The sequence below is a fragment of the Scyliorhinus torazame genome, chromosome 13 (assembly GCF_047496885.1).
Source record: "Scyliorhinus torazame isolate Kashiwa2021f chromosome 13, sScyTor2.1, whole genome shotgun sequence".
NCBI classification, from domain to species: Eukaryota; Metazoa; Chordata; class Chondrichthyes; order Carcharhiniformes; family Scyliorhinidae; genus Scyliorhinus; species Scyliorhinus torazame.
In genome coordinates this window covers 89,388,846-89,402,009 of record NC_092719.1, presented here as the reverse complement: position 1 = coordinate 89,402,009, position 13,164 = coordinate 89,388,846, and the positions used below count along the sequence as shown (strand labels likewise).

Sequence of the window (13,164 nt, the reverse complement as noted above, 5' to 3'; positions counted from 1 at the left end):
TGCAGAAGGAGGCCATTCGGCCCATCGAGTCTGCACCGGCTCTTGGAAAGAGCACCCTACCCAAGGTCAACACCTCCACCCTATCCCCATAACCCAGTAACCCCACCCAACATTAATTTTGGACACTAAGGGCAATTTATCATGGCCAATCCACCGAACCTGCACATCTTTGGACTGTGGGAGGAAACCGGAGCATCCGGAGGAAACCCACGCACACACGGGGAGGATGTGCAGACTCCATGCAGACAGTGACCCAAGCTGGAATCGAACCTGGGACCCTGGAGCTGTGAAGCAATTATGCTATCCACAATGCTACCGTGCTGCCCACTTGATACAGGGTTATGGGGGAGAGTGGGGCAGTGGGATTAGTTTGGGGTTGACACAGGGCTATGGGGAAAGAGTTAGACAGTGGGATTAGATTGGGTTTGATACAGTGGGATTAGTTTGGGATTGACACAGCGCTATGGGGGAGAGAGTGGGGCAGTGGGATTAGTTTGTGATTGACACTGGGCTATGGGGAGAGTTGGGGCAATGAGATTAGTTTGGGATTGATACAGGGCTATGGCAGAGGGGGAGACAGTGGGATTAGTTTGGGATTGATTCAGGGCTATGGAGAGAGGGTGACACAGCGGATTTAGTTTGGAATTGATACTGGGTTGTCTTGAGAGAGTGGGGCAGTGGATGTAGTATGCTGCATGGGACTTATGGGGTGGGAATGATTATCTTCCCTGTGGTTCTCGGGGAGTACGAGCTCCCCCGCTGAGCACCAGGGGGACTCTATTCAACTGTGTATAAAGGGTTGGCCAGTAAGGCATCGAGCATGGAGAGACCTGCTATGGATCTACCGGGACTTCTATATAATGTAATTGTAAATAAACCAATTTTTAAATTCTTACTCAGTGTGGATACCCTGTGTCCTTATTAAATTGGCGATGAGGAGTAAACTGTTTCGCCATCGACATGACAACCTACTAGGCTGAGCCACTTCCCCGATTTTCTGGACCCAAGTTGGAACCAATTATTTCTCCATGCCTCTGTTTGGGCAATTGGATGCATTTGACGCCAGTGCTGAAGACTAGAACCAGTACGCAGAAAGGATGCGTTACTCCTTCCGAGCCAACAACATCACCGAGAATGAGCGCCAGACGGTCATACTGTTGACGGCCTGTGGGGCGCACACGTTCAGAGTGATCAGGAGTTTTATGTAACCGGCAGCATCAGATACACATTCATTTGACTAATTTCTGGCACTTGTGGTGCAACATTTTAACGCAACCCCGCCAGTGATCGTTCAAAGGTTTTAATAGAGGTCCCTGGTGAGTCCATCACCGAGTTCATATCACAGCTACTGAAGATAGCCGCGTTATGTGAGTATGGAACTGCTTTATCTGACATGCTCCGCAATTGTTTGGTCTGCGATATACATAGACATACACAGAATTTACAGTGCAGAAAGAGGCCATTCGGCCCATCGAGTCTGCACCGGCTCTTGGAAAGAGCACCTTACCCAAAGTCAACACTTCCACTCTATCCCCATAACTCAGTAACCCCACCCAACACTAAGGGCAATTTATCATGGCCAATCCACCTAACCTGCACATCTTTGGACTGTGGGAGGAAACCGGAGCACCCGGAGGAAACCCACGCACACACGGGGAGGATGTGCAGACTCCGCACAGAAAGTGGCCCAAGCCGGAATCGAACCTGGGACTCTGGAGCTGTGAAGCAATTGTGCTATCCATAAATAATATGGAGACACAAAAAAATCTGTTGGGCGAAACCTCCCTGACTTTTCAACAGGCGCTATAGATATCGTTGTCCTGAGAAAGGGCGGAATGTGGCATCCAAACGATACAAGGGATGGAGGTTAACGTTTTGGGGCATTATGTCCCCAAGGTCGGAGCAATCGCTGCATCGACTCGGCCTCTAGACGAAGGGTCAGCCGTCGAGATGTGGGGCTTCTTTGACTTGGCTGAAGAGATTCAGACACGTGTGTGACGTGTAGGTGCCAATCTAGAAATAACCATAGGCAGCAAGACGGCCAGTGCTCCAGGTGACCGACGTCAGCCCAAGGCCGGGCTTTACACCTGGGCAATCCAGAAGAGGAGAGGATGAGGCTGAGATGTAGTTAAACTGTTTGCCCTGTGTGGCCCAATTCGAGTTCTGATACAGATGAATGGCCATGTGCTCCAAATGGAATTGGATATGTGTGCTGCCGTTTCTGTGGTGGCGCAGAGCACCTTTGATCTTATTAGACGTGATGCGCACACTTTCACTTTGGCTGACACGGCGGCTCGTTTGGCCACTTATACTGGAGAGCGACTGAATATTGTGGTGACGATGCTTACTCGGGTAGTTTTTTTTAAATAATTTTTTTTTCGGGTTTTTGAACAGAGTATATTTACCGTTATGTACACAGAATAAAATTTATAGACATAGAAGAGAAGAAAACGAAAGAAAAAAAGCAACTGGTAGGATATTGTGCACCAACTCAACAACTGCACTGTAAATTCTATGATATCTATGAACAGCAACTCTGTACAGTTAACAATATTATGTTTAACACATAAGTAGGCACCTGTTTGTGGGGGTGGGAAACTGGGGAGGCACATATACATTTGGGTGCCGGAGAAACAATTACATTGGTTATGTCCAATACAGAGAGGGCAATACGAGCATGGATCTGGTGTTGGTGTTGTCACTTGCTTTTCCCGGATGGTTTTCGCTGCCATTTTCATCTTGCGTTCACCTCCGCTTCGGCTGTTCGTTCCGTCTTTCACCCGTATTTTCCTTGCTCTCTGTTACTGTATTTGCCAAGTTTGTTATCGTTTCCCGTGCTCTCCTTTTGGCTATCATTCCCTTGCCTCGCCTCCCCCCCTCCCCCCTCTCTGGTTTCCCTCTATTGTTCCCTGTCTCCTCCCTCTTACCCCCCTGTGGTAATACCAGGTATTGCAGTACCTGAGAGGTGGATGACCATTGGCTAGACCTAGGAGTCTACCATTGGCTAATGTAAATAGCTCCGCCCTGAGAGGCGGAGTATAAGAACCAATGCCGTCCCAGCTACCTTCACTTTATGTATCGAAGCTGCTGGGTACAGTTCTAGCTGATTAAAGCCTATTAGTTATGACTCTCCTTGTCTCAAGAGTAATTGATTGTGCATCACCCCCCCTCCCCCTCCTGTGGTTCGCCTTTCTTTTCTCTTAGGTTTAGCTGTTCCACCCCACCCGGTCTATCCCTCCCCCTCACGCCTTGGCTACTTTCCCCTGATTCTTGGCTACCTGGCTATTCTTCTGCTTGTTCGTTGGCCACAAACAGGTCCCGGAACAATCGGGTGAATGGCTCCCACGTTCTGTGGAAGCCGTCGTCTGACCCTCGGATGGCGAATTTAATTTTCTCCATTTGGAGAGATTCCGAGAGGTCGGACAGCCAGTCTGCAGCTTTGGGTGGTGCTGCTGACCGCCAGCCGAACAGGATTCTACGGTGGACGATTAGGGAGGCAAAGGCAAGGACGTCCGCCCTCCTCCCCAGGAATAGATCTGGCTGGTCTGATACCCCAAAAATCGCCACTTTCGGGCATGGCTCCACCCTCATCCCCACCACTTTGGACATTGCCTCGAAGAAGGCTGTCCAGTACCCCGCAAGTCTGGGGCAAGACCAGAAGATGTGGGCGTGGTTGGACGAGCCTTCTTGGCACCGTTCACATCTTTCCTCCACCTCTGGGAAGAACCTACTCATTCGGGTTCTTGTTAAGTGGGCTCAATGTACCACTTTTAGTTGCGTCAGGTTTGTGGACGTGGAGTTGACCCTATGCAGTGCTTCCCTCCAGAGTCCCCACCCTATTTCAATCCTCAGATCTTCTTCCCATTTCTGTCTTGTTGCGTCCAGTACGGCGTTGGCCCTTTCTACCAGTCGCTCATACATGTCACTACAGTTCCCTTTATCTAGGAAGCTTGCGTCCAGTAACTCTTCCAGTAATGTCCGTTGCGGCGGTTGTGGGTACGGCCTTGTCTCCTTTCGTAGGAAGATTTTTGAGTTGTTGGTACCTTGGACATTCCCCCCTGGCTAGCTGGAATTTCTCCGTCAGTTCGTCTAGTGTTGCGATCCTGCCGTCCGTATATAGGTCCCTAAATGTCAGTGTCCTTCTATCCTGTCTCCATTTTATGAAGATGGCTGGAGTCAGTCAGTGCTGGTGTGAACCTATGGTTGTTGCAGATGGGAGCTTTGTCCGACATTTTGGTCAGGCCAAATTGCTGCTGTGGTTGGTTCCAGGACTGGAGGGTGGCTGCTGGAGTTTTTTTTGGGTGGGAATGGGAGTGCCGCCATGGCGAGGGCCCGGAGGGAGGTCCCCTTGCAGGAAGCCTCTTCTGCGTGCACTCACGCGGCTTCTGGCTCCTTGATCCATCCCCTTATTCACTCGGCTGTCGCTGCCCAGTGGTTGAATTGTAGGTTTGGGAGGGCTAGCTCTCCCTGGATTTTGTTTTTCGTAGGACCTTCTTTGGGATCTTCGCGTTCTTCTCCCCCCACCATACGAACACCATGATTAGTTTGTCTAGTGCTTTGAAAAAGGCCTTGGGGATGTAGATCGGGATGGATCCAAGTAGGAAGAGGAACCTGGGCAGTATGTTCATTTTGATCGTCTGGACTCTCCCCGCAAGGGAGAGTGGGAGTGTGTTCCATCTTTGCAGGTTCTTTTTTACTTCTTCTGTCAGACTGGTGAGGTTCCATTTACGGATTCCTTTCCAGTCGTGGGCTATTTGGATCCCCAGGTAGCGGAATTTGTGTCGGGCTTGTTTAAACGGCAGTCCCGTTAGTGCTGCCCCCCCTACTTGGAGGTGGACCGGGAAGATCTCGCTTTTGCTCATGTTGAATTTGTAGCCCGAGAAGGCGCCAAACTCTTTCAGGATTGCGATGAATCCGTCCATGCTGCTTTGTGGGATGAAATGTAGAGGAGCAGGTCATCTGCATAGAGTGAGACTCTGTGCTCTCTGCCACCCCTTTTGATCCTCCTCCAGCTTTTTGCTGCTCTGAGAGTAATTGCTAATGGCTCGAACGCTAGAGCGAACAGCATCAGGGACAGTGGGCATCCTTGCCTGGTGCCCCTGTGCAGCTGGAAGTATCGGGAGTTGGTGTCGTTGTTGTTGGTCCGGACACTCGCCATAGGAGCGTTGTATAGGAGCTTTACTCAGGAGGTGAACCCTGTTCCAAGCCCGAACCGCTCCAGTACCTCAATGAGGTACTTCCATTAGACCCTGTTGAAGGTCTTTTCTGCATCCAAAGAGACGGTTACCTCTGGTATCTCTCCTCAGATGGGGTCATTATCACATTCAGCAGGAGCGTCATGTTCGAGGTTAGCTGTCTACATTTAACAAAGCCCGCCTGGTCCTCTGCGACCACCAGTATGCAGTGATTTTGGTCAATATTTTGGCATCTGCGTTCAGCAGTGAGATGAGTCTGTATGACCCATATTCCGTTGTGTCTTTATCTTTCTTAGATATCAGCGAGATTGAGGCCTGTGCTAACGTGGGTGGTAGTGTGCCCTTAGCCAGCGAGTCTGTGAACATCTCCCGCAGTGCTGTCGCAAATTTTTTGTAGAAGTCCGCCGGGAACCCGTCTGGTCCTGGCGCCTTCCCCGCCTGCATGGAGCTAATGCTGCCCATGATCTCTCCCAGTGCTAGTGATGTTTCTGGGCCCTGTTTTCTGCCTTCCCCCACGACTGGTATGTTCAGTCCATCAAGGAACCATTTCATCCCGGACTCCCCTGTTGGGGGCTCTGAGGTGTACAACCCTTGGTAAAAGGCCTTGAAGGTTTTGTTGATCTTTTCTGGTTCTGTTTCTAATGTGCCTCTGGTATCCGTGATTTGTGCAATTTCTCTGGTGGCTGCCTGCTTTCTCAGCTGGTGTGCCAACAGGCGGATGACTTTGTCTCCGTGTTTGTATAGGGTCCCCCATGCCTGGCGGAGTTGGTGCACTGCTTTCCTGGTGGAGAGCAGATCGAAGTTCCTTTGTAGCTTGTTCCTCTCCGCCAGGAACTCTACAGTCGGGGCCTCGGAGTATTTATGGTCTACCTCCAGTATGGAGTCGACCAGCTGCTGCCTAGCCGCCCTTTCCTCCCTATCTCTTCGGGCTTTGAATTTCCCCTCTTACTACGGCCTTTAGCGCTTCCCAGAACGTGGAGGGTGAGTCCTCCCCATTTTGGTTGTTCTCCGTGTGGCCTTGAAATCTTTTCGTTGAAGGCCTTGTCAGCTAGTAGAGCAATGTCCAACCTCCATGTGGGGCGTTGGGCCCTGCCCGTCTCCAGCCTCATGTCCATGTAATGTGGAACGTGGTCGGATATCACAATTGCGGAGTATTCCACTTTGTCTATCCCCGGAAGTACCGTTTTCCCCACCACAAATAAGTCAATTCTGGTGTATACAAAAGAAAAGAACAAAGAAAATTACAGCACAGGAACAGGCACTTTAGCCCTCCCAGCCTGCGCCGATCCAGATCCTTTATCTAAACCTGTCTTCTATTTTCCAAGGATCTACTTCCCTCTGTTCCCTGCCCGTTCATATATCTGTCCAGATGCATCTTAAAATGATGCTATCGGGCCCGCCTCTACCACCTCCGCTGGCAAAGCGTTCCAGGCACCCTCCACCCTCTGCGTAAAAAACTTTCCACGCACATTTCCCTTAAACTTTCCCCCTCTCACCTTGAAATCGTGACCCCTTGTAATTGACACCCCCACTCTTGGAAAAAGCTTGTTGCTATCCACCCTGTCCATACCTCTCATAATTTTGTAGACCTCAATCAGGTCCCCCTCAACCTCCGTCTTTCCAACAAAAACACTCCTAATCTACTCAACCTTTCTTCATAGCTAGCACCCTCCATACCAGGCAACCTCCTGGTGAACCTCCTCTGCACACTCTCTAAAGCATCCACATCCTTCTGGTGATGTGGCGACCAGAACTGCACGCATGACCTGCCGACTCTTGTACTCAATGCCCCGTCCGATGAAGGCAAGCATGCTGTATGCCTTCTTGACCACTCTTTTCGACCTGCGTTGCCAGGGTACAATGGACCTGAACTCCCAGATCTCGCTGTACACCAATTTTCCCCAGGACTCTTCCATTGACCATATAATCCGCTCTTGAATTAGATCTTCCAAAATGCATCACCTCGCATTTGCCTGGATTGAACTCCATCTGCCATTTCTCTGCCCAACTTTCCAATCTATCTATATTTTGCTGTATTCTCTGACAGTCCTCCTCGCTATCTGCAACTCCACCAATCTTAGTATCATCTGCAAACTTGCTAATCAGACCACCTATACCTTCGTCCAGATCATTTATGTAAATCACAAACAACAGTGGTCCGAGCACAGATCCCTGTGGAACACCACTAGTCACCTTTCTCCATTTTGAGACACTCCCTTCCACCACTACTCAACCTGCCATGGGAAACTTTATCAAACGCCTTACTGAAGTCCATGTATATGACATCTACAGCCCTTCCCTCATCAATTAACTTTGTCACTTCCTCAAAGAATTCTATTAGGTTTGTAAGACATGACCTTCCCTGCACAAAACCATGCTGCCTATCACTGATAAGTCTATTTTCTTCCAAATGTGAATAGATCCTATCCCTCAGTATCTTCTCCAACAGTTTGCCTACACTGACGTCAAGCTCACAGGTCTATAATTCCCTGGATTATTCCTGCTACCCCTCTTAAACAAAGGGACAACATTAGCAATTCTCCAGTCCTCCGGGACCTCACCCGTGCTCAAGGATATCTGTACGTTGTGTACTGGGGAGAAGAAGGACAACTCCTTCTCCCCTGGGTGGGTGAACCTCCAAGGGTCCACCGCTCCCATCTGTTCCATAAAGTGCCTTTGCCATATTTGAGGTTTTCCCCGTTTTGGAGCTTGATGTTGTCATGATATGCAAACATGCAGCTAATGAACACATAGAATAGGACACGACCAATGAGCAGTCGGGATACTCGGGGGAGGTATCTATAAAAGGGATGAGGCACTCGCACCCCGCCTCTTTCCACAGACCAACATCTACAGAGTGAGACAGGGTGTATCTTCAGCATCACACCCCAGCACGTGGCTTAGAGCAAGGCTGGTTCAGTTAGACTGAGTTACTACATTGAGATTAGCAGAGAGTCGAACTCATTGAGAACTGTGCTAATAGTTCAATAAAACACATTGAACTCACTTCAAAGTACGGAGCATCTTTTATTCAAAACTGCATCAAGTGGCAGCTTGTGTTATTCCATATTTCATAACACATGATACCAGGAGCCTGTTCAATCTAGTTAGTTCAACTCAGCAAGATCCGTGACGACCAACGAATGTATACCGGCACAATGGAAAAGATTCAGGCTCCTCACCAGCTCAGGACCTCCGGCAATCTCAGTGCCAACTGGCGGGCATTCAAGCAGAAATTTCAGCTTTACGTCGAAGCATCGGACCTCAATGGTGCGTCTGATGCACGGAAGATGGCTCTTTTCCTCACCACAGCGGGTGATCACGCCTTGGAAATATTCAACTCCTTTCACTTCGCTGAAGACCAGGACAAGACAAAGTTTCAGACCATCCTGGAGAAGTTTGACAGCCACTGTGAGGTGGACACCAACAAAATCTTCGAGTGCTACATATTCAAGCAGCGATTGCAAGGTAAAGACGAATCCTTTAACTCGTGTTTAACTAACCTTAGACTGCTAGCACAATCCCGCAACTTTGGTGATATCACTGACTCCATGATCAGAGACCAAATCGTTTTTGGAGTTCACTCTGATCCTCTGAGAGCAGTTACTGAAGATCAAGCATATGACCCTGCCAGTCGCGATTGAAACATGCACAGTGCACGAGCACGCTGAAAATTGCTATTCCCAGTACAAAACGGCAGAAAATGATAAACTCGCCTCCCACGAGGTGGAGAGTGTGCAGGCCATCTCCCGGATGCAGCACCTCAACATTGATGAAAGCGGCCATTTCGCCCGCTCTTCCCAGGGCCCGACACATGCGTGATGCGAATGGGATAACGAAGCAGCCGAAACCCGCACTACGCAGGTGCAGATATCTGAGAACCGCGCTGCGCAAATGCAACAACGCACGGAGCGTCAGGACGCCGACGTCATGATGTGTTCGAACTGTGGCACCGCCCATTTAAAGAAACACTGCCCTGCAAGAGGCAGATGCTGTTTAAACTGCGGGAATCCAGGCCACTATGCAGCCCTGTGCAGATCTGCACCACCAGTCAGAAGCCAGCGCTCCCAATTCCGACAATGGCGCATCCAGAGTGTACAACAGCGCATACAGGATTCTGATCCCGACAGTGCAACGGATCCAGATGCTGAATGCCTGGACAACACCTACCGTGTGGGCATTATTACAACGTGTGGGCATTATTACATCAGACACATCGCAAGTCCAATCCATCCTAGCTGTGGATTCCGAGGACGAATGGCGAGCAGTGATGAAGGTCAACCACTGCCCCATCAGTTCAAGCTGGACACAGGTGCCTCTGCCAACCTCCTCTCACAGGCAGACTTCAGACGCATTAAGAAGCCCTCCACGGTCCTTCCAGCTGCCTGCAAGCTCCTGGATTACAATGGGAATGCCATCATGGCACTGGGATCCTGCCATCTGCACGTATCCAACCGACACACACAAGCACGGTTACGCTTTGAAATTGTCAAGCTGGACAGGGCATCCCTACTAAGTGCGCACGCCTGCAAGCAGCTGAACCTCATTCAACGGGTTTACACAATGATATCCTCCAATGTGGGTCTTCAGGTCGGCATCGACAACATCCTCGCCCAGTATCCAGATGTGTTCTACGGGATGGGCACGCTGCCGTATCGATACAAGATTCTGCTACGACCTGATGCCAAGCCAGTGGTCCACGCTACACGACGAGTCCCTGCTCCACTGAGAGAGCGCCTGAAGGCACAGCTCAAGGATCTTCAGCAAAAAGGCATCATATCCAAGGTCAGCTCGATGGTGTGCGTAAAGAAGCCTTCAGGGAACCTGCGCATCTTCATTGATCCCAAGGATCTCAATAAGAATATCATGTGGGAACGTTACCCCATCCCGAAGCGGGAGGAACTCACGAGTGAGATGGCACACGCGCGCTTCTTCACCAAATTGGATGAGTCACAGGGATTTTGGCAAATCCAGCTGGAAGAGTCCAGCAGAAGGCTCTGCACCTTCAACACGCCTTTTGGCAGATACTGCTACAATCGCATGCCATTTGGCATCATCTCGGCATCAGAGATATTCCATCATGGAGCAGATGATGGAAGGCATTGAAGGGGTTTGTGTGTACGTGGACGACATCATCATATGGTCCACGACCCCTGAAGAACATGTATCCCGTCTCCAGAAGCTATTCCGTTGTGTACATGCCAACGGCCTAAAGCTAAACAGGTTAAATATTGTTTTGGCACATCGACGCTCAAGTTCCTAGGCCACCAGATCTCCTACCATGGTGTGCGCCCCGACACAGACAAAATCAACGTCATCGAGGCGATGAAGGTCCCTGAGGACAAAAAGGCGGTGCTGCGCTTCTTGGGTATAGTCAATTTTCTGGGCAAGTTCATTCCAAACATGGCCACACGCACCACGACCCTACGCAACCTGGTGAAAAAGTCAACTGCCTTTGAGTGGAAGGCGGCACACCAGACAGAATGGCTGCAGCTGAAAACAAAGCTCACCACTGCACCAGTCCTGGCATTCTTCGACCCGGACCGGGAGACAAAGATATCCACAGATGCGAGTCAGGATGGCATAGGTGCGGTGTTGCTTCAACGAGATGACACATCATCCTGGGCACCAGTAGCCTACACATCAAGGCGATGACGCCCACTGAAACCAGATATGCACAGATTGAGAAGGAGAGCTTGGGTCTTCTCACCAGCATCCCAAAATTTCATGATTATGTTTACGGCCTGCCGACATTCACCGTCGAGACGGATCATAGACCTCTGGTCTACATTATCCACAAGGACCTGAAAAACATGACGCCTTGGTTGCAGAGAATCCTGCTTAAACTTAGGGGGAATGACTTCAACCTGGTGTACACACCTGGCAAGGAGCTCATCATCGCTGATGCATTGACCCGCTCCGTCACCTCGCCCAGTGAGCCGCTGGAGATCATCCAGCACATCGAATCGCAGGTGCAGCTGTGTGCTAGCACTCTCCCGGCGACAGATGAGAAGGTAGTTCTCATCCGTGATGAGACAGCCAAGGACCCCCCTCTTGCAGCGCGTCATCCACAACCTCACCAATGGCTGGCAGAAAGGGCAGTGCCCACAATTTTACAATGTAAAGGATGACCTGACGGTGATTGATGGTATCCTCCTCAAGCTGGACAGGATTGTCATTCCACTCAGTATCCAGAGCTTGGTGCTCCGCCAGATTCATGAGGGACACCTGGGCGTCGAGAAGTGCAGACGCAGAGCCCGGCAAACTGTCTACTGGCCCGGCATCAGCCAGGACATCATGAACATGGTCCTGAACTGTGCTACCTGTCAGCGGTTCCAGCCAGCGCAGAGCAAGGAGGCGCTCCAACAGCATGACATAGTGACCTCTCCGTGGTCCAAGGTTGGCATTGACCTCCTTCATGCGAATGGTCGCGACTACGTATTGATCATCGACTATTTCTCGAATTACCCTGGGTGCTGAAGCTCCCGGACCACACCTCTCGGACCGTCACCAAAGCCTGGAAGGAGACGTTCTCAAGACATGGCATCCCAATCACCGTCATGAGCGACAATGGCCCGTGCTTTAACAGTCGAGAATGGTCCACATTTGCCAGGTCATACAATTTCCAGCATGTCACCTCCAGTCCGCACTATCCGCAGACCAAAGGAAAAGTCGAGGAAGGGGTGCACATTGTGAAACAGCTCATCTGCAAGGCCGCGGACTCTGCTTCCGACATACACCTTGCACTGCTCGCGTACAGGGCGACTCCATTGTCCACTGGCATGTCGTTGGCTCAACTCCTGATGAACAGGAACCTGCGGACGACGCTTCCAGCCATATACCTGCCCAACCTGTATCACCTCCCAGTGCTGCAGAGGATGCAGTAGCTCAGAGACCGTCAAAAGCAGGGCTATGATGCCCATGCCACCGATCTGGCCGTGCTATCCCCGGCAGACACTGTCAGGATCAAGATATCGGATGGTGGGTGGTCTGCCCCGGCTGTCGTTGTTCGCCAGGCCGCGCCCCGCTCTCATGTTGTACGTATGGCTGATGGCTCCATCGTGCGAAGGAATCGACGGGCACTGCGCAAAGTTGCCTGCCCGAAACCACTTTCTCCTCCATTTCCATATGTTGAATTGCCACCTCCTGATACCTCGCACCACGAGGCCACCAGTCAGGCGTCCATCCCGCCTGTCAAGGCGCCATCGTCCCCTCCGCCACCTCTCCGGCGGTCGACCAGGATCAGACGCAAGCCTCAGAGATTGGACTTGGAAACGTTTGTTTTGTTTGCTCTGTTCTGTTGTCCTCCGTCAGTCACGTTAGACAGACTCATTCACATGTAAATATATTCACATACGCCAACAAAACATTAAAAAAAGGGAGATGTCGTGATATGCAAACATGCAGCTAATGAACATATAAAATAGGACACGACCAATGAGCAGTCAGGACACTCAGGGGTGGTATCTCACTATAAAAGGGATGAGGCACTCACACCCCGCCTCTTTCCACAGACCAACATCTGCAGAGTGATACAGGGTGTATCCTCAGCATCACAGTCCAGCACGTGGCTTAGAGCAAGGCTGGTTCAGTTAGACTGAGTTACTACATTTAGATTAGCAGAGAGTCAAACTCATTGAGAACTGTGCTAATAGTTCAATAAAACACATCAAACTCACTTCAAAGTCTGGAGCATCTTTTACTCAAAACTGCATCAAGTGGCAGCTTGTGTTATTCCAAATTACATAACACAACAGATCTGTCCCCGTCGCTATGTCGGGAATTTCTGCTGTGGTCTTTTTGATGAAGCTCGTGTCGTTCCAGTTGGGCGCGTACATGTTAACTAGTGCTACCGGTGCCCCATCCAGAGTCCCGCTAACCATGACTTCCCGTCCCCCTGGGTCCATAACCGTCTTTGTCGCCCTAAACATCGTCCTCTTACTGATCAGTATTCCCACTTCCCTCGCCC

At 50.5% G+C, this 13,164-nt stretch overlaps 1 protein-coding gene across 1 annotated transcript in view; it reads right to left on the bottom strand.

Moving 5' to 3' along the window:
- Window positions 1–13,164, bottom strand: part of LOC140388180 (dynein axonemal heavy chain 3-like) — a 1,528,048-nt gene that overhangs the window by 2,254 nt on the left and 1,512,630 nt on the right. The window lies entirely within an intron of this gene.